The sequence below is a fragment of the Schistocerca nitens genome, chromosome 8, assembly GCF_023898315.1.
Source record: "Schistocerca nitens isolate TAMUIC-IGC-003100 chromosome 8, iqSchNite1.1, whole genome shotgun sequence".
In the NCBI taxonomy this organism is placed as follows: domain Eukaryota; kingdom Metazoa; phylum Arthropoda; class Insecta; order Orthoptera; family Acrididae; genus Schistocerca; species Schistocerca nitens.
This window is the reverse complement of record NC_064621.1, coordinates 506,189,953-506,210,682: the sequence shown is the minus strand read 5'-3', so window position 1 is coordinate 506,210,682 and position 20,730 is coordinate 506,189,953. Positions and strand designations below refer to the sequence as shown.

General features: G+C 40.0%; 1 protein-coding gene across 2 annotated transcripts in view; it reads right to left on the bottom strand.

Moving 5' to 3' along the window:
- Window positions 1–2,000: 2,000 nt before the first annotated feature.
- The window catches only part of LOC126198866 (myelin expression factor 2), a 117,776-nt gene continuing 99,046 nt past the window's right edge, over window positions 2,001–20,730 (bottom strand). Inside the window, exons 13-14 of one of the 2 annotated variants that reach the window (XR_007540107.1) lie at window positions 7,166–7,389; window positions 2,001–2,163 (exon numbers count right to left, since the gene is read on the bottom strand). The gene's annotated coding sequence lies outside the window, so the exon portion shown is untranslated. The remainder of the gene's footprint in view (window positions 2,164–7,165; window positions 7,390–20,730) is intronic. The other variant, XR_007540108.1, reaches the window with a different exon arrangement.

Genomic DNA, 20,730 nt, shown 5'->3' with positions numbered 1-20,730 from the left:
ATTTCTGCTTTGCGGAGTCTCTATTATCACCGAGGATTTTGCAGTATTTCTACTAGATTTTATGCCCAATGCTTCCAAAACATTCAGTAAAACCGTCATTGAAGCATAAGATTGCATCATAAACACCAAATTTGAGTGTTATAATCTGAACAATTTTCAGTAACCAGTTCCAAATGACAGAATTTACACATTCATTTAAATTTTATTTTCCCCATTAAGACATTTCTGCAACTAAGTATCTTTACAAAGCTCTCTAAATTTAGGTTTAATTTCATTCATTACTGCAGCGGGTAAAGAATGTTTGTGGTTGTGTGTTGCACTCTTCCTGTACTTGCACAAAGTATCATTCAAGTACAAAAAATGCTGACAATTCTCATTTGACGGAAGCTCATGGACAAGGATGGACCGTACACCTTTCTTCACGTTTTCTAAATTCCCAGCACTACTACTTATGGACAAGCCATAATAATTCTGTCCTCAATTGAAGAGTGACCTTTTCCACCTGACTTTTTACCATCTTCTGGTATTGCTTGTGACTTTCCTTCTACTGATCTTCTCGAACTGGACCCGATTCTCTTCTACACATGCACAGTGCATTCAGATTTGTAATTTTTGGCAAGGACCGTATGGTGGTTCTGCGTGTATCTAGTCATAGCCTTGCTGTCACCATCCCCTTAATATTGTGTTGGATACAAACACCTCTATTTGCTACTGATCGATAAAAAAACCATGAGAACTACTGCTACCTACATCCATCACTTGGACCAGTATAATTCTTCCGACAGGAGCCTTCACCCTATTTTCCACTTCCACAAGTTATACAGTACTTGCTTAGAATTACTACATTAATTTCCTTGCTGGAATGAACTGATGCTGTCACCACACTATTTAGTGAAGTGGGTCTACATTTCTGCCAGCTGTCATCATCAAAAAGTGCACAAATATCACCACTTTCACTGTAATCACTTTCCTTGAGTGCTTCTGCAGCTGCTTCCTTCATCAAATACACAAAAATCTAAAAAGGCATTTCTTGAGCATATTTTCCTTGTCTCCCCTTAAACATTTGTGCAGCTGTGGGCCATCACACACGACAATCTTTTTCACAGAACAGAATGTGACAGGTAATTAGCTGGAAGACAAAATGTAAGTTTATATCAAAAACTACGAGAAAAATGCAGCTGTTCTCGCACAAATTTACCACTAAACATAGAACACACAAACAGTTGGACATGTTCTTAAGAACCCACTGGTGTGTTAATGTCAGCCTACTATTCTATTTATAAACTAACCCTCTCACTGTATTTTAACATGTAGTGCAGAGTAAGTAAAACCGTTCTCATTTACATTGGTCCAATTTCTCACTCCTTCTAACAGAACTTGACAAGAAACCTAATGAGCAGTGTTTAGAATGCAATAGCGGAGTCTGTCCTGCCTTGCCTCGATTTCACTATTTGCCGCACACTTTTCACAAAACTACAATACAATAGTTTTCTATTTCATGAACAAGTGTGCACCATTCCATTATACTTGCTTCTATCTCTGTTGATACAGAGTTAAACATTATTACATACCATTTGCAAAAACTGTTTCTGTAATTAACTGTTCACTATGTAAAAATGTGGTGTTCTGTTTTAAACTGTCAGTGTATATGAACACTTATGTCTCTTCTTTGCCAATCCTGCACTGACAATATGGTATTTGTTTTTAATTTCATATTATGAATCTTTAAAACCCCGTCATTTTACACACATAATTACAATTGTTAGCAATGAGTGGTATCCATTCTCATCACAGCTATCGTAGGAAGGTCATAGGGAAAGTTCATAGGAAACTAGGTAAAACTTGTTGGGGAAACATTAATCCTGTGAGAAAATGCAATCCCTACCTGAACCAGGTCACTTGCATAAAGAAATGCCTGTAGTGACTTTTGAAAGCTGAAGCACACATTTAATGAAACTTGTGAACAGTTAGGGCTTAAGCACTGGATGAAAGAAAACACATTATTCCATAGTGACTCTTTTAATGTCTTTACACTACGATTTTAATCAATCTTCCACTTGTACTGTTATAAAATTATGTCCACATTATACAATGCATTATCAGTGTGTGAATTTTGCTTATTTATTGCCTTATAGAAGGAACACATACTTCGAAGACTGGCACCTGGAACAAAAGTCATTTTCTATTACTACAGAAATAGTATTTGCAGATGCTTCAAAATCAGTGTTACACAAGATATATTTCTTTCAACTTGAATTCACACACAAATAATTGTAAGACTTATTAAACTACAATGTAGTATACACAAACTTCAGTTATGTTGACAGCTAATGACAGATTAACTATTTTGCTGCTGCAAACGTGCTCTCTGCAATCCGTGATGAGGGCAGCTTCTGTTACGGCTGTACTGCTTGCCAAATGCTCTGGTGCTGTGCTGAGAGATGGCGTTCCGAAATTCTTATCAGATTTTTCAGAAACTACTATGGAAAACAATTTAATTTTTGCACCTCTTACCATCTGGTACCTTCATTTGACAAGTGTAATATTTCTTTTCATCATCCATCAGACTTCCTGCACTGCATCATAAGCAGTGGTACACTACACTGAATTTTCAAGATTTTGCAGGGGTAAAAATGCATGGGGTAAACTGTGTGTGGTCAATTTTAGCTCATACATTGCACTGAATAGAACAGACAAGATACAGAAATTTTATTTACAACTGAGAGCAGAACAGGTCATTTTGTAAGAGTTATTAGGTTTTATACAAAATGGACGGTTGTGCTCAACATGCCCATTCACGTCCTTGCGCATCACTGATCATGTGGTCACAGCAATCTTAATATCTCAAATAATTCAAGAGACCGAAACAAGCGGTCCCCCCCCCCCCCCAATCATTTGCACATATCTTTTATTGTACGTACAAAACTATTTTATTTACCAAGATATGAAAGTAACTTCCCCATAGAAGAGGTAAGTTGGCAGCTCAAGATGCACACACTTGTCCATAGCACTGTAGGAATAACCAAGAGACACTCATGTACACACACCTCACAGCACCTGGGGAAAACATACACCACCACAGCAGCGAAAGGGCTTTTGGGGGGGGGGGGGGGGGGGGACCCTTCCACAAATTTAGCACACACAATGAAGACCACCACTGAAAGCTTCTTATCAATATATGGTAATACAATTGATGCAAAACAACTATAGGGAGTAGGAAAGATTTACATATTGTGTATTTTCTCATGGGTTTGTTTACTCAGTACAAGAAACATGACATAGGCTCACGTAACTAGTGACAAATAACGGAAAGGAAATGCAGCGTGTTTCACAGCAATATATTACTTCTTCTTACAACTGACAAGATGCCAATGACAGTAAAATCAGCAAACTTGCAGCTTATACAGAGATTATCAATGGCCAGCAACAGTACAGAAAGGACTATTACAGCTGGAGGCAGATGGAATTCACAGAGCACCAATAATGAAAATTTACATGCATTAAAATACAATTTGCCTCTGGATATTTTATCCAATGATACAAGATTGTAATATAAATTAGTTACTGAAACATATTACTCATAGTTCTAGTGAAGGCCTAGTTGCAGCTAAAATCGATTCCCTAACTTAGTACGAGGCACACTGAAAGTAACCTCTCAAACTTGTTATGTGAAAGCCTTCCAAATAAAACAAATTCCATTACTATTCTACATCTTTATTCTTCACAACTGCATATTTGCAGCCCTCTTATTAACAGGTGGTTCTGAATTGTGTGATGTATAATTATTTGTCATAACATTCTATACTCTTTTATATAGTCACAGACATGTGCGGCCTGTGAGAATATCCAGTCTAACTGCATCTTTCACTTAGTCCTCTATTGAGAAGCACGTCACCTCCTTCAGGTAGCAAAAAAATGTTAAAACTGCTCAGCCCTGTAAGCAAATGTAAGCCGAAAGAACAATCTGTTCCCACCCCAAAATATGTCATCAGATCTTGGATGTGAATGGCAGAATGGCATCTAGCATTGTCATGCAGAAACAAAACACCAGGCGTCAGAAGGCCACATCACTTACTCCATATTGCATGCCAAAGTTTAGGTAGCACAGTAAGCCACTGCATTTATTGTTATTCCTTGCTGCATGAACTTTAGCAAAATTCCGTATCTATATCAAAACACAATTGCCATTATCTTGCATGTTTGACTGCCTGCTTGGCCTTGAGTAAATGGATGTTGTGGACACTATTCCACTGACATTTACACTCTTGCGAGAAACCCATGCCTCACCCTGTGACGATGTTCTCTAAAAATTGATCACCTTCATAATGGTATTCGACGAGAAAAATCAAAAGCACGAGCCATTATTTTCATTTTGTGTTTCCCAGTAAGTAGCCAGGAAAACCAATGTGCGCACAATTTGTGGAACTGCAATTTTTCAGACACAATTTTGTGTAGAGTTGTTCAACTCGCATCCTGAAATTGTGAATCATCCATCTTCACGAATTTTCAGCCATGGATTTGACCAAATTTTCTGAGACCAATGACGGTCAGCCTGACTGCGGTTCATTATGGACATTTTCCTGTCCGGTCTTGAAAGCACTCACTCACACACACTCACACACTATGCTCCCTCTCATCGCATTAGGGCTATACACCTAACTTACATGTTTATGAATTTTTGCTGCTGGAACTCGCCGGTTTTCAGAAACCGGACCACTGACCGTATCTGTCAGCGGGTTCATCAACAATGTTTTAATATTTTCAGGTTACACTGCTAGCAGCACAATACTGATGGACAATGAACAGCCTGCTGTAATCTAGTTTCAAATTCAAAGAATTCATCCACACATGGCACAACCACTCCTTCAGCATGACAATGTAAACACATAAGTGCCACATCTGCAACCATCTGACTCCTTGGATTCACTGTCACTGATCTCCACGTCCCGAATTGCCCCATCTGGTTTTCATCTGTTTCCGAACTGAAATAACATCTTGAATGACTTCGCTTTGACAATGATGAAGCAGTGCAGGCTGAAGTGAGGTTGTGACTGTCAACGAAGTAAAATATTCTACAGCAATGGTATGAACGAACTGGTCTCTTGTTGGGAGCGATGTGTTCTTCACCAGGATGACTTAAGTTGAGAAGTAACTATGTGGAAGCAAGATTGCTGCTCACCGTAAAGATGACACACTGACTTTTACTTCTGGCCGAAGCCTTCTTCAGGAAAGGGAAACAACACGTATCCATGCTAGTAAGCACATCCCAGACACACATGACCTTTTTCTGGCTGCAACAACCAAAATGCAGGTGTCACACTGTACGAAAGCAGCCATTTTCAAGTGGGGCAGAGAAGGTGGAACAATAGCACAATACACGTGGGGACGTAAAAGCACTATCTTCCATAGAGTGCAAGGACTAGATGGCAGCAGAGTAAGGAGGGGAAGGAGACAAAGCTACCACGTGTAGTGCCTGAGGCTATGGTATAGGCAGAAGGGGGGAGAAATGGCGAGTGGAAAAGGAGAGCAGCAGAAAGGGGGGCAGGAAACTTGGACGAAGGGTATGGTAACTGTAGGTATTGTAAGTTGAAGCTAGAATAATTTTGAAAGCAGGGAATTGGTTGCAAGGATAACTTCGATCTGTGCAGTTCAGGAAAGCTGGTGATGGTGGGGGAGGATCCAGACGGTCTAGGTTGTGAAGCATTATTTAAATCTAGCACATTATGTTCAGCTGCATATTGTGCTATAGCGTGGTCTACTTTACTCTTCTCCATAGTTCGGCAGTAGGCTTTTCCTGGTGGACAGCTTGTTGGTAATCATACCAATATAAAAAGCTGTACAATGATTGCAGCAGAGCTGTATACTGTACGGCTATGTTCACGTATGTCTCAGCCACCCAGAGATGGCAGATCTGCAGTGACAACTTCCTTGCCCATATACTGAAGCTCTCACAAAGCCTTTCGCACACAGGCACTATCCTGCAGACCTAGATCACAAAAGAATTTCCCATACCATGTTCCTACACCCCTCCAAACCACCACGAACAAACTACGAAGGATTGGAGTTGCCTCTACATCCAGTACCACACCAGAAGGGGACAACTGAACCACATCCTTCGTCAGGGCTTGATCATGCACAGAAATGAGGGGCATCCTCCCCACCCCTTCTGAAGTGTTGTTCCTTTGCACACCCAACCAGCACAACATCCTACTTCAAATCGTTGCCACAGCAATCATATCTGTGGGAAAAACAAATGCGAGACCTGCCCAATCCAATCACGCAGCATTTCTTATTCCAGTCAGGTCCCAGGCTTATCTTACCGCATCGAAGGATGGTCCACCTGCAAAAGTGCCAATGTCATACCAGCTCTGCTGCAATCATTGCGCAGCTTTTTATATTGGTATGACTACCAAGTGGCTGTCCACCATGACTGGCCACTCCCGAACTGTGCCTGAGAACAAAATAGACCACCCTGTCAACAGCATGCAGGGAAACAAAAAGCTTCGTTTCAATGTCTCTTCACAACTTGAAGAAATTGAGTTGTCCACCACCACCACCACCACCACCTTCTCTTAACTACGCAGATGGGAGTTATCTTTACAACACATTCTCCCTCCTGAAATAATTTCGGCCTCAACTTTACAGTAACTTACTGTCGCAAACCCCCTACCCAACAGTTTCCACAACCTCTCCCCTCCACAGATTTCACCTCTCGTCACCCTCACGGACTGCTATCTGCCGATGTACCCATCTGTCTTTTCCCCTTCTTGTTTCTCTCCTTTTCTGCTCCTGGTGTCGTGTGCACATGAAGTGTGCTTGATTGCGTGAATGTTTTGTGCAACTCAATGTATTATCTGTACAGTAAATAGATATTTATCCTTTTCATAATGCTGTTCATATTTCAACATCAATTTTCCATTGTGTACGAAATAACTACATGGACATGAAGATTTATGTTGTAAATAATGCTTTTTTTTTTATTCAGAAGGCTTTCAAGACTTTTCACATAAAAATTTGGAGGTATTGCTTTTCAGTATGCCCTCTTACATCTTCAGATGTTTACTGGTGTTAAATTATGGAAACCAATTAATGTAGCATTACCAAATTGCAAATGCTGGAAATGAGAGTGAAGGTGCTGCTAATAATAGTAAGATACTTTACATACCTTTGGCCCCAACACTTCACATTCCAGCAAGAGCTACCATGTGATTGAAGTCATTGGGATTGTCCAAATTATTTAAGCACGACTTCTAGCCCAATTTCAGAATTGCAGATAACTTTTCCAGCTGAGTTTAGCCTGAGCAATTATTTCATTCGTCCATATTTCATTCATCACTTCCAGAATCTGGTGTAATAGATTCTAATTTATACGGTATATCTTATCAATCCCTGCAAGCAATTAAGTACAGAATAAAAAATTTCACTGTCGTAATTCCACATTCTTATATAATTACAGACACCAGAGGAATGGAAGTTCTGGAACAAATCTACAAAAATTAATTATAAGTAATTTCATCTTTATACAGGGTGAACATTAATAAAACCGTCAAACTGCAGGGATGGATTGCCAACTGGACGGAGGAAAAAACTCCTATGAACATGTGTCCAGGAACGCATCATTGCCACGGTAGCTGGCATTGACAAATGACAGTTCCACTGACCACACACCATGTATTCCTTGGGTGTTGCAAGCTGTGTGATTGATGCAGTGTACTGAGAGCAGCAGAATGGTCCAGTATTAATGTCGGAAGCAATCTGAGATGGTGTTCATGTATGGCCCAGCAGATGGAAATGGTTGAGAAGCAGCATGGCTATACCAAAGTACCCTAATTGACACCAACCCCTTCACACAGCATTTCACACCCTTTACGAATTTTTGTGAGAGCTTGGGACCTTTCAGACACACGAACGTGCCAAGAGGCAGTGGTTTGAGGGTACACCACAGTCTGGAGGACCACGTTAAACAGGATACCAAGAAAAAACCTAGTACAAGTTTCAGTCAAGTGGCCCGCCAACAATGATGCATGCCGAAGTACAATTATGTCTATTCCACATCTGGATTGCGCGCGCGTGTGCGCAAATTTATCATCCTACTCACTAAACAATACTCCATACAAATGAACTTCTCCCCAAAACACGAATCAGATGGAAGTTTAAATTCTACAGCTCAGCACATACTTAAAATACTGCTCATATTCTATTCAATTCAGTATCTATCCTGGGAAACTGAACCTTTATCAACTGTCTTTAAAATTTGTAGTCCCGAGTCCAAGCTACCGACAAAATTAGCTTATTTCAGCTAATCACACAAATAATACTATGTAGTCTTTACTGCAGCACTTAAGGTCATTTCTTTCACATGAGCTTACACAGAGCATTGTCACTAAGAACTAGAAATAATATTTTGCACGAGTATTACACCATTTTAATGACAACACAAAATTACAACTAAATTTTGAAAAACCTATTATTTTCCTAATTCATGTGTGAAACTTATCTACAGCAGCAGTTTATCAAGGTTGAGAAATGGTAGCTATTTAAAGCTGAAATTTGTTCTCTACATTCCCAGTTTCACATGTAACCTTAAAATGACCATTGGTTACCCAAGCACGCTACTGATAAGCACAAGCAGCAGGAGTATTACAAAATAATGAGACCATATTACTGTGAACTGTAATCTTTATAACTGAAAACTGACAAATTTGAATTTTCAAGTCTTATTAGGTGTATAAAATTTGTTTCCTCATTTTTCTGGTACTGTACCTGAGCGTTTTCATGCTAATTAACAGCAATACATGCTAAATTGAGGCTGATTTATTATATGTGATTCCATTTACCCCCCCCCCCCCCCCCACAAGTTGGCTACCTGGATCTAAATCTTGTGGTAAAACTACTGACTAGTATGGTGGTTAACATACCATTGCCAGGCTGACAAGAAGATCCTCAGCACTGGTATCTACTTTTCATTGCAGTCATCCAGTCATCTATATGGTTATGTAGGTTAGGGACCCAGGCATCTCTCACTGCAGCCACTCACTCTCTCATTTGTGTATACTTGACAAAAAAATTTAGAAATTTGGGTGATGCTTCTTTTATGTCAAAAAAGATGTGCTACAGTGAGTGAGTGAGTTTGAATCTTGTGAAATGCAGTAAATTATTTTTATTTTATCATTTGTATTCAATTAACTGATTTAATTGTAAATTTTTATCTCCATTTCTTTGTCACAATTTTAATCATAACAACTTCATCTGCTCTCAGTTTTTCTTCGTATCATTCTTTTCAAACTCTGCAAACTTAGTTCGTATGTTTTTAATTGATTTTATATATTAATTACAATTTTATTTCTTTTGTTTTACCAATGTTTTCTCCTCCACATGTATGGTGTTTATTATATCTTTGCTTAAATTTCATTTTACTTATACACCCATTTTCCCACAATTTACACATTATGAAAGTGTTCATGGGGAGAAACAGGACACTGGCATGATGTTGGCCCTCCAGTAGTGCTTACAAATATTACATGGTCAAGTCTCTTGACACCAGGGCACTATATTCAGCCGATTTGAACTGGTAAACGTATGAAACACATTTAGCATGCTTCAGCATTTGGCCACTTGTAGCACTAATTGAAACCATTCACTTTTGCGTTGCTCAAATGTTTTCAGTAGGCCTATAAACACAGCACCAGTTACATACTGTTCTAAGCTGAGCAGAAGATGTTTCGAGAATTCACTCTCGTTAAGTGCAGTATTTACGTACATATTTTTTTACCGATGTTACACAGTATTTACGTATGTATTTTTTTCCGATGTAAAAGAATGTGAGTGATAATTTGCATGTGTGTGGTTTTTTTTACATAACTGAGGAGGCACTGTGACCTGATAACCTCACAAAGATGACCTCAATAGAGACAAGCAGAACAATGCGAACACCACAAAATGCTTGACTACATATTTGCACTTGACACCAAGAAAAAATTTCTTGAAATGCACCCTGCTAAGCATGAAAAAAAATATGTAACTAGTGCAGTATTTCACTATTTAAATAATGAATGATAGCTGCAGGCTTTCAAAAACATCGATTACGACGTGTAATTGAAGGTGACACCATTCACAATAAACCAGACAAGGATACTTCTAGGAAAGTTGTTTACCATTTGTTCTGTTTCAGAATGTGTGCTTCACTTTATTACAATACTAGTATCACATCTGCAAAGACAACTAATTCTGCTTGTTGTATACTATATGAGATCATTTACATATATGAGGAAGAGCAGATGATCTAAGACTGAACCTTGAGGAACCCCACACCTTAGTTCTCCCCAGCTGGAATTACGTCCCCAAACATTATTGAATGAATTACTAGGTACAACTTTTTGCATTCTTTTCATTAGATATTACATAATTTGGCTGGCTATATGATCAACCCCACAAAACTTCTATTTATGAACTAGACTACTGTGATTCACACAGTAAAATGCCTTAGATAGGTCGCAGGAAACACCAAGCAGTGCTATTATTTAATGACTGTAAAATATAGCAAGTGAAGATGTAAACGGGTTTCTCAGTAGAGCAAACCTTCTGAAACACTGATTTGCTGAGAATAATATTGCTGCTAAAGTGAGATATTATTCTACAAAACATCACCACCTCAAAAATTCTAGAAATGATGTTGGCTTGAAACAGGTCAGTAGTTTAAACTTCCTGGCAGATTAAAACTGTGTGCCCGACCGAGACTCGAACTCAGGACCTTTGCCTTTCGCGGGCAAGCGCTCTACCATCTGAGCTACCGAAGCACGACTCACGCCCTGTACTCACAGCTTTACTTCTGGCAGTATCTCGTCTCCTACCTTCCAAACTTTACAGAAGCTCTCCTGCGAACCTTGCAGAACTAGCACTCATGAAAGAAAGGATATTGCAGCCACAGGCTGTGGCTAAGCCATGTCTCCGCAATATCCTTTCTTTCAGGAGTGCTAGTTCTGCAAGGTTCGCAGGAGAGCTTCTGTAAAGTTTGGAAGGTAGGAGACGAGATACTGGCGGAAGTAAAGCTGTGAGTACCGGGCGTGAGTCGTGCTTCGGTAGCTCAGATGGTGGAGCGCTTGCCCGCGAAAGGCATATGTCCCGAGTTAGAGTCTCGGTCGGGCACACAGTTTTAATCTGCCAGGAAGTTTCATCACATACATTGCTACTTGTGACATCATTTATCACCCTTACATTCAGTTCAATAGTGATGTTGACTATTTGTCCTGCGTCTCATTTCAATGCATTCCATATAGCCCTAAGTCTGATGTTGGAATTACTTTTTCTGAATGATGTGCACATTCCTTGATTTTGTGATCATCTTAGTAATTTTGGGTAGTTTCTGTAGTATGCAACTACTTCAGGGTCCCTACTTATTCTTGCCAAAAGATAAATTTCTGTTTTTCTTTCACAGGATACTTCATGGTCTCTTAGAAGCTGTTTTCAAAGAAAATGCAGATTTATCATGGAACAGATTAAATTATAAATTTCATCCCAGATGATCTCTGGTGAACTATTCTAAAAATGTTTTTCCTAGAGTCATCTATTATTCTAATTGATTCCCACTAAGTAGTATCCATACCCTAAGGCACTATGCTATTTATCCTAACTAAATCTGCATCCTGATCAGAGAGAGCATTTGTTATTAGATAAAAAAATTATTTTCTTTCTTTGAACTTCACTGATGGAAACATTATCAATTATGGTCCTACTGCCTTTATCGACCTGTGCTGGAATGTTAATTACCGAGACCAAATTGTAGGATCCAAATGAGGTTTCCTGGCCATTTCTCCTGGTGGCAAAAAATCAATTCTGTATCAATGTTTAACTGCTTTTATGGCTACACAGATTGACAAAATGCTTATAATTTTTATATGGTGCAGCTGAGCAATCAATGAAGTAACATGTACACGTAGGCTTCCGCAGCCGTTGTCACAGCCAATAAAATTCTTCTGGGTTTGAGGCCGCATTGTCATCTGTAAAATTCCGACATTTCGGCGACTGTTGGAAGATGCCTTTCTCAGGGAGTATTAGCAACACACCCTGAGGAAGGCGTCTTGCAACAGACACCGAAACGTCGGAATTTTACGGATGACAACGCAGCCTCAATCCCAAAAGAAATTTATTGACAATAAAGTAACATATTTAGAAAATTTTGCCAAGTATTTTGTTTAATGTGCACAAGAATTTGCAAGCTACTATACAACCTTTCATAGGTTATTGTATCAGTGACTACATGTTGCAAACTGTTACCGTATTTACTCTAATCTAAGCCTCACTTTTTTTCCAGTTTCTGTAATCCAAAAAAACCGCCTGTGGCTTAGAATCGAGTGCAAAGCAAGCGGAAGTTCTGAGAAATGTTGGTAGGTGCCGCTACAACTAACTTCTGCTGTCGAATATATGTAGCGCTACACAGGCATGCTTCGTAGGCACAAAGATAAATACTGGCGCCAAAACCTCTGCGTCAGTAAAAAAAAAAAAAAAAAAAAAAAAAAAAAAAAACTATTTCTCCGCCCCGATTTCGACCATTGCATTTTCATACATTTTCCAATGAAGTAAATACAAATTCCGTCTTGTTCATCTTCGAATGTAGCAGAATTTCAATGTACTACGAAAATCCGACTGGCAAGACTGTTTAGGATGTTTGTCAATATGGCCAATCAACATTCTGAATTTTTTCCTACCTGTGAGAAGAGATGGTCGCTAATAGGAACCTGATGAAATGTGAATCACATGCTGTATTCTCTTCACCATAAGAATAATACGAATATAAACTTTTGCCATGTATTCTTTCACGTTTGCTGCTATCTCGTTTTAATCATGTCTGCCTAATAAACTACGAAACTAGAGTGAGGCAACAGCAAACACGGAAGAATATACGTATTGTGTCATGTTCATATTCGTATTATTCTTATGCCTAATAGTGATAGTCAGAAATGAAGCAGGGCAACTGACTATATTTTTAAATCTAAGATGACTAATTTCTGTGCAGAATTTGATGTACTAAAGAAGCGACCGCAAAGATTTTCAAACGGAGAACAATTTTCACCTAACTCTTGTTCAGAAGATGTTCTATCACACGCAGTCTATTATTTGGTTCTTGTTGATCATTATCAAAGAAAGCAGCAGTGCAAGTAACAACAAATAGCAGTCTCTTGCCATTGTAAACGGCGGTAGCGCGCACAAAAGCAAACCGTGTCGCGAGCGGCGACAGGCCGTAAACACGCACTATCAGAATGCGACAAACAATGCATGACAGTACAGTAATGCATTTTCAGCTTAGAGTGACGTGAACACCTATAACAAAGAAAACGGCACTTATCAGATCAAAGCAAAATAAGCAATTGATTCAAACCAGACAGAGCACGTGAAAAAGGAAGGGTACTCGTATAAATACAGACGGAGCGCCTGACGCACAGCAATGGCTACCTGGTAAAGCTTAACTGCTAAGCTTACGACTCGAACCAAACTACTGTCGCTGTATCGTCATTCATTCGACGTAAATTGTCTCTCATATTCCAATGGACTAACTCTGTTTCGATTTGAAGGTGCAGCCTAAAACTTTTCTCTCCCCTTGAATTTCGAGTCGCAAATTTCAGGTACGGCTTAGATTCGGGAAAATTTTTTTCCCCTTTATTTCGAGTCTCATTTTTCAGGTGCGGCTTAGATTCGAGTAAATACGGTATTTGTTGCATTATTTCAGATCTGGCAATGTGATACAGTTGTCTTCATTTGAGTTGACAAAATTGTCATCCATTTTCGACTCAACCAGTAGTGACAATGCCACCATGGACCAAATCAATACACTGAGGTATGTGTTTGGTGTTTTGTATTGGAAAACTATAGATTTGCCTTTGTCGAAAGTGTTGTGTACTGTATCTTTAATCAACAAGATATAAAAGCCAATTTTCCAGGTACCTTCCCTTAATTTATGGAGCACTGTAAACCCACGTTTCACATTAAACCCACTGTCCTGGGGAGGGGAATGTGACTGGTTTCAGGCTTTAATAAAAAATGGTATTTGTGAAACAAGTGTAAAATATACACAGTTTTCATCTTTTCACTAAACTTGTTGTTTGGATAAATTTGGACACAATTGGAAGATAGTTGGTGAACGAAATTTCATATTCCAAATCCCTGTGCTACCAAGCTACCATGTATTAAATTTGATGTTCAGCATTTGCCTACTCTACGAGACAGAAGAGTCCAAAGTTTACATTTCTCTCTCTGTCGCAATGTCTGCAATGAACTTTGATTCAAATTATCTAGTAATGCTATTCTACATGCACCACTTGATCCACTACAATTTGCCTCACAGGTTCCACTGTGCTCTCCTTTGATTTTATTTTTGCACCTACAATGTTTTGATAATATTGCAACATCTATCACCTTTGCAAACATCTATCACCTTTGCACTATCACCAGAAGTAGCAGTTACAATCCCATTCAGGGATTTATGACCCCTCTTTTGCCAGGAACCATCTAATGCCACTACCAAATCTCTAGAACCACCGTTCATTTTTACAGATTCCTCCACTGCTGCCTTCATGGTTTTCAAAGCCACATCTTCCAACAGAGGATCCTACCAGTTCACAGTAGTACCCAAATTTGCTTGGAGGCGATGGCAAGTTCTTAATACCACAAAACAGTTTACCAGCAGCAGACCCTTTTCCAATGGATCGAAGACCATACACAAGTCGAACATTCACATCAAACACTCTAGATCGTCCGTTTTCACCAAAGAGACTGGCATGTGAATTTTAGAAAGTCACTTGATACTTGCAAAATGCACAGATTATCTTCATCTCACAAGCTAAACCAAACTGCTTTGTTATCTCTAGTCCCACTCTTACACTTGAACACATTTTGCACGGAACACTTTCTTTCAGCACAGAAGATAATCCAATATTCAGTACTTCGTTAATATCATCACTGTCACTAACATTCACGAAATCTGTCACTTCCACCAGTCAGCTTCTTGCTAGAAGATGTCACAGGGCTATGGCCGGACATGTGTTGCTTAGCAGAAGAACGCACTGTTTCAGTAATTGTAGTATCGCAACTTGGTATTAGTGTTAATTTTCTTTTCCCTACGTTCTTCCTCTTCTTATATACACGGTTACTAAAACGTGGCATCGTAACCAGAACAACGCTTTACACAAGAAGTATAATAACTACCAACAACAAGCGCAACACTGAACTAATTCGAAACTGTAAACATCAAAGAGACTATGTTCCGCGCTCTTAGCGCTTCATTTGTCACAGAAAACAACTTAGTCAACCCTTTGACACTCGCTGCATGCGTAACATAAGGCGCTGTATGCGTAATAGGCCGAGAAAATCCCAAGCAGTTTGCCATGAAGTCATGAGAGCATGTTAGACGCATTCAGCGGCAGCCCATTTCCGCTGCAAGCGTGGGGGAAAATGGTATTAACTCCACTTCTAGGGCGAGTAGAACAATAAATCAAAGTTTACATTCAAGAGGAATGTTCCAATTAATTTTCGGTAGCAAAAAAAAAAAAAAAATAAAATAAAATAAAATTAAAAAAAATAAAATAAAATAAAATTCTTTTGTTACAGGCAGCGAGAAAAATCTCTCATTATTGGACTTCAATATTGCAATTCAGATGCATCACCGCCTGAATAACTATAGAATCGGAATTATTTGTACCTTGAATTGTACAATATTTTCTTTCATTTAGATTTATTAACCATGTCTCACAAAATTTGAATTTACATAGTAATAATACCGTTATCAATACAAGTATTATTTTTGGTAGTGTAGAAGAGCTGTGTGTATTACACTGAGAACTAAGCATTCACACCAACTCTGTGCCTGTCTGTGCAGCTGTTATTCTCCACATTTTATCAAATAGGTTTGTATGTTCAGTGCTTCCCTGCCACACTATGCACTCAAACTCTGTTACTTAAAATCGTGACAAACAGAAGACTTGCCTTTTTTAAGGCAAAGGCACACCACTGTGTTTGCAGTCTTTCACTTTGCGCTGCTCAAATGTTTTTAGTTTAAATGCAACAGCGGTTACTAGTCTTTCATGCTGAGCAAAATGTGTTTAGAGAATGTATTCTTGTCAGGTGCAGTATTTTCGTGTTATTTTTTGTGATATTACACAAACAGTGTGAGTGATAGTGTGTGTGTGTGTGTGTGTGTGTGTGTGTGTGTGTGTGTGTTTTCCTAGATAACTGAGGAGACATAGCACTTGATAACCTCTAAAAGATTACTACAGCGCACGAGAGGCAGAATAACACGTATTCGAACACCACACAGAATACAGATGTACATATTTGCACTTGACAATGAGAATAATTCCCAAAACACATCATTAAGCATGAAAAAATTTGTGACTAGTGCAATATTTCATTATTTAAATAATTAAGGACAGTTGCAGTATCTCAAAAAACATAAATTACGGGGTTTGAAATTAAGTCAAACGTTTCCACTTCCCAGACAGTTATCAGTTCCAGTTACATCAGCAGTTTTTATTAGATAATAAATTTCTATTAGATAATGAAGTCCCTGACAAGTCTTTTGAAGCCTGTTATGTACATATCTCATACATATATGTGCGAAAATGCAAAGGGGTATCCTATATGTAACTTTTACAGTTTAAAATGCTATTTCCCACATTTTACATCATTTTTCTAAAGTCCCTTGAAGAGTGTGAAAGCGGGATTTCACTGTATCAGGAAACTTTATGAGGGTAATTTACTCTCACGCTTGTTTCCATCTGGACACTTTCCATTATTGCCTGGAAAAATGTAGGCAACTGCATTTTGGCATGTATATAAATCTTTACTTGCGATTGGCAAAAACTTTTTAAAGAAATGTGAGAGTAAATACACCAAAAAAATTCATTTAATAAGCTTTGTTTAAAGAAGTTGTTCAGGTTTACAGAATGGCAAACCTGGCACTTTATTTATACATTACAGTGTTCAGAACACACATTTTGTTAGGAAACTCTATGAGGGATATAGACTAACTTATGGAGGCAAGTGTTGTACTTGGAACAGAGACTAAAATTGTATGAAGATCAACCAGCCCGTATGAGAAGACAAAGGTATTGTCGGAAGTATTGTGGAACATACACTTTTATGTAAAACTTGATATTTTTATTTTTTTAATACCGATCCCTACATTTTTTTCATTTAAGTGCATGTTTCAGCTTCGGGTGGATTAACTACAACAACCATGCTGGATGGCAGCTGCTAACATTTGCCTGCCCCCAGGAGCTGAGTGGTGCCGGCACGATAGCTCAGCGTGTTCGCCCAGAGGGTTAACTGCCCTCTGTAATAATAAGAGGCTCAACAACGACCTGAAATGGGTGTCTTGCGACGTCCACCCGAGCGAATTCCACGAACCAAAACGATCAAAAAATGAGACTTTTTTAAAGAAGTGGTCAGCACTGCTATCTTTCAAGGAATCCTCCACATTAGCTTTTCCAGAAAGCCACTTTAGGGAAAGTATGAACTTCTTGGGTACATCTATGCATACATCCACGGATTAATGAATTTCATGTAATTGCCTCACGCCCTAGATCTAACCTTCCCTCACTATGTGTCATCTTAAAAGCCCGAACATCCACTGAATGGCGTGGCCCTACCACAGCAGAACTACCTATGACAGTAATGTTTTTCTGTAAATGAAAATAATCAACCACATTGTTGATGGGTCCATGAAAGGAACTTCCACTGTTTAAGCGAAGACTGATTTAACTAGTGAAGCAACTGACTGGGATTACATACTTTAAAATGTAAATTGCATCAATATTAGGAAAAAGGCAGACTGCTACTCAACATAAAGATTACCCGTAGGCAGGCACAACAGGAACACTGTTACGCATTGACCTTTCAATCAAACCACCTTCAGAAAGGAAAAGATGTAACATTCATACATGCAAGCACACCACCTGCACACATGGCCACTATTGCCTCCTGGGAGAGGCTAGACGGTGCAAGGCAAGGCTCACAGGCACAGCATCAGGATTCCCTCCCCCATTGTGTGTGTGCGTGCATGAGGGGCGCATCACATTTGATATGACGCATAATGACAGTGAGGAGACATGGACTGGGAAGTAGTAATAGAACAAAGTAGCCGAAAACATTTGGTTGGAGGATGTTGGGACAATATGTTACTGTTAAGTTGAGGTTGAGACGATTTCATGAGTGAAGAATGTGTGACAAGGATAACTCCAGTCTATGCAGTACAGAAAAGATGGCCGTGGAGGGGAGGATCCAGATAGCCCAAGTTGTGAGCCAACCTTAGGAATTAAGCATGTGATGTTTAACTGCATGTTGTGCCACAGTTGCACACCTGAGTCTTCCAAAAGAATGTGATCGCTGTAGCAATGGGTAGGGATTAGGAATTACATAGGAATGTACTAGGATGTTGTGGAGGTGGGTTGGGTGACAGAACACTACTTTAGGTGTAAGAATCTTGGGTAGGACGTCCCTCATTACAGGGCATGATGATAAGAGCCCTGACAAATTATATGTATCAGTTGGTGCAGTCAGGGGTGGTACTGGGTGAGGAAGGAGGTAGGGGGGGGCATTCCTGTCTAGCTGGTTCTTGGGAGAGGGGGGGGAGATAGGATTGGGGTTTGTGTGAGGATATGGCACAAAATCTGTCTGTGGACTAGGTCGGGGGGTAGTTCCAGTCCGTGAAGAACTTTGTAAGAGCTTCTGCATATTGGGCAATGGAGTTCTTGTTACTGCAGGTTTGGGCAAGGGAGTTCTTGTTACTGCAGGTATGCTGTCCCACAGAGACCAAACTGTATGGATGTGTAAAGAGTGGCAGCTATCTAAATGTAGATATGTTTGGTTGGTGGATTTAATGTGGACAGAGGTGTGGATGGAGGCACATTTGGTTGACGAGGGTGGGAGAATAGGTGTAGAAGTTGTGAAAGAATTAAGACAACGTGTCTTGCCCCCGAGTCAAGATCATGAAGTTATGTTAATGAACATGAACCAGGCCAGGAGTTTGCGGTTTTTTGGAGGCTGTTTTTTGTCTAGATCGCCCATAAAAAGTTGGATAGGAGGGTGCCCATGGCTGTCTTGCTCAGTTTTTTATACTTTCCCTTCAAGAGTAGTAGCAGTGGTGGTGGTGGTGGTGGTAGGATGTGGTGGTGGTGGTAGGATGAAGTTAGTAAAGTGTATGTGGAATGAGGTAATTGTTTTGGGGACTATGGGCAAGACAAATGCTGGTGTGTAAGGAAGTGGTGTCAACAGTGACAAGTAGGCATCCAGTAAGTGAAGGGGTGGGGATGGTGGTGACTGACTGAATTAGTTGGTACATGCAACGTGGGAGGCTAGATTTCAGGTGACTGGTTGGAGGTGTTTGTCAATGAAGGCTGAAATTCCTTCACTGGGAGCACAATGACCAGCTACAATGTGGTCTTCAGGATTGTTGGGTTTGTCGGTTTTGGTGAACATGTGCAAGATGGGGATGTGAGTTGTCATATGGGTGAGGGGGGAAATGGATTCATGGGAGAGATTGTGGGAAACGCCTAAGGCTTTAGACAGGGATTGGAGGTTATGTAGCACTTTTCATATGGGATCACTGTGTCAAGAGTTTACAGATGGAGGAGTCAGACAATTGGCAGAGGCCTTCCATCAGGTAGTAATTGCGACTCATCAACGACAGTGTGTAAAGTTTGACGGTATGATGATTATGTCAGGATCTGCCTTGGGGATGTGTATGGCTGTCCTGTCTTCTGCTGACAAGATGGTGTCCTTAGGAAGGAACATGGGCAAGGACAGTGATGTGAAGTTGGAGGTAAAGAAATCCTGGAAGGTCCCGAGCGGCAGTTAGGTAGGAGGGGGTGGAGGTGATGGTTGGATGGTGGTATGAACTGGGAGAGGCAGGATTCAATGTCTTAATTATGTTGGCTGTGGTTGGAGAGAGTGGTGTGGCGAAGTAGTTTTTTCACTGCAGGCATCAGGAGATGGAGAGTAGATATCTGAAAAGGCCAAAATGGTTAAATTTGAGTGTAGGGCTGAAGGCTGGCCACAAATTCCGTAACATATTCGATCATCCCCTATGCCACTCCCAATCCCTAACTCTTGGAACAGCAGTCACATTTTTGTGGAATAACCAGGAGCAAGATCTGCCTTATGAACGGACCCAGCACTGCATATTCCAACCCTATCACAGCCTTATAAAACTTTATCAGAGGCCAGGCCACCTGTGAATTTAATCATGTCATATCAGCTCTACTGCAATGATTTTATAGCTTTTTAGGTTGGTTTAACTAGCAACCAGCTGTACAGGATAAATGGCCACTGCCAAACTGTGGCCTAGAGCATGGTTGCCCAGTGGCACATCATGCAGCTGAACAGAACATGCTTGATTTCAATGGCTGCTTCACAACCTGGGCCATCTGGATCCTCCCCTCCACCACCAGCTTTTCTGAACTGCATAGATTGGAGTTATCCTTTAAACACATCCCCCACTCCCAAAATCTTCTCAGCCTCAATGTATGGTAGCCTACTGCCCCAACACTGTCCACCCAATAATTCCTGCCCCCTTGGTCCTATCTCTTCCTAACTGATCTCCCTCACCCTCACTGTGTGCCACTCTCATCAACACACCCAACTGCCTTTTACCCTTCTGTTACTCTGGTTCATCACTCCCAATTTCCCTCTCCCCATATCCTCACAATGTCGCACCTGCTATGCCCCACCTGCTATACTTCC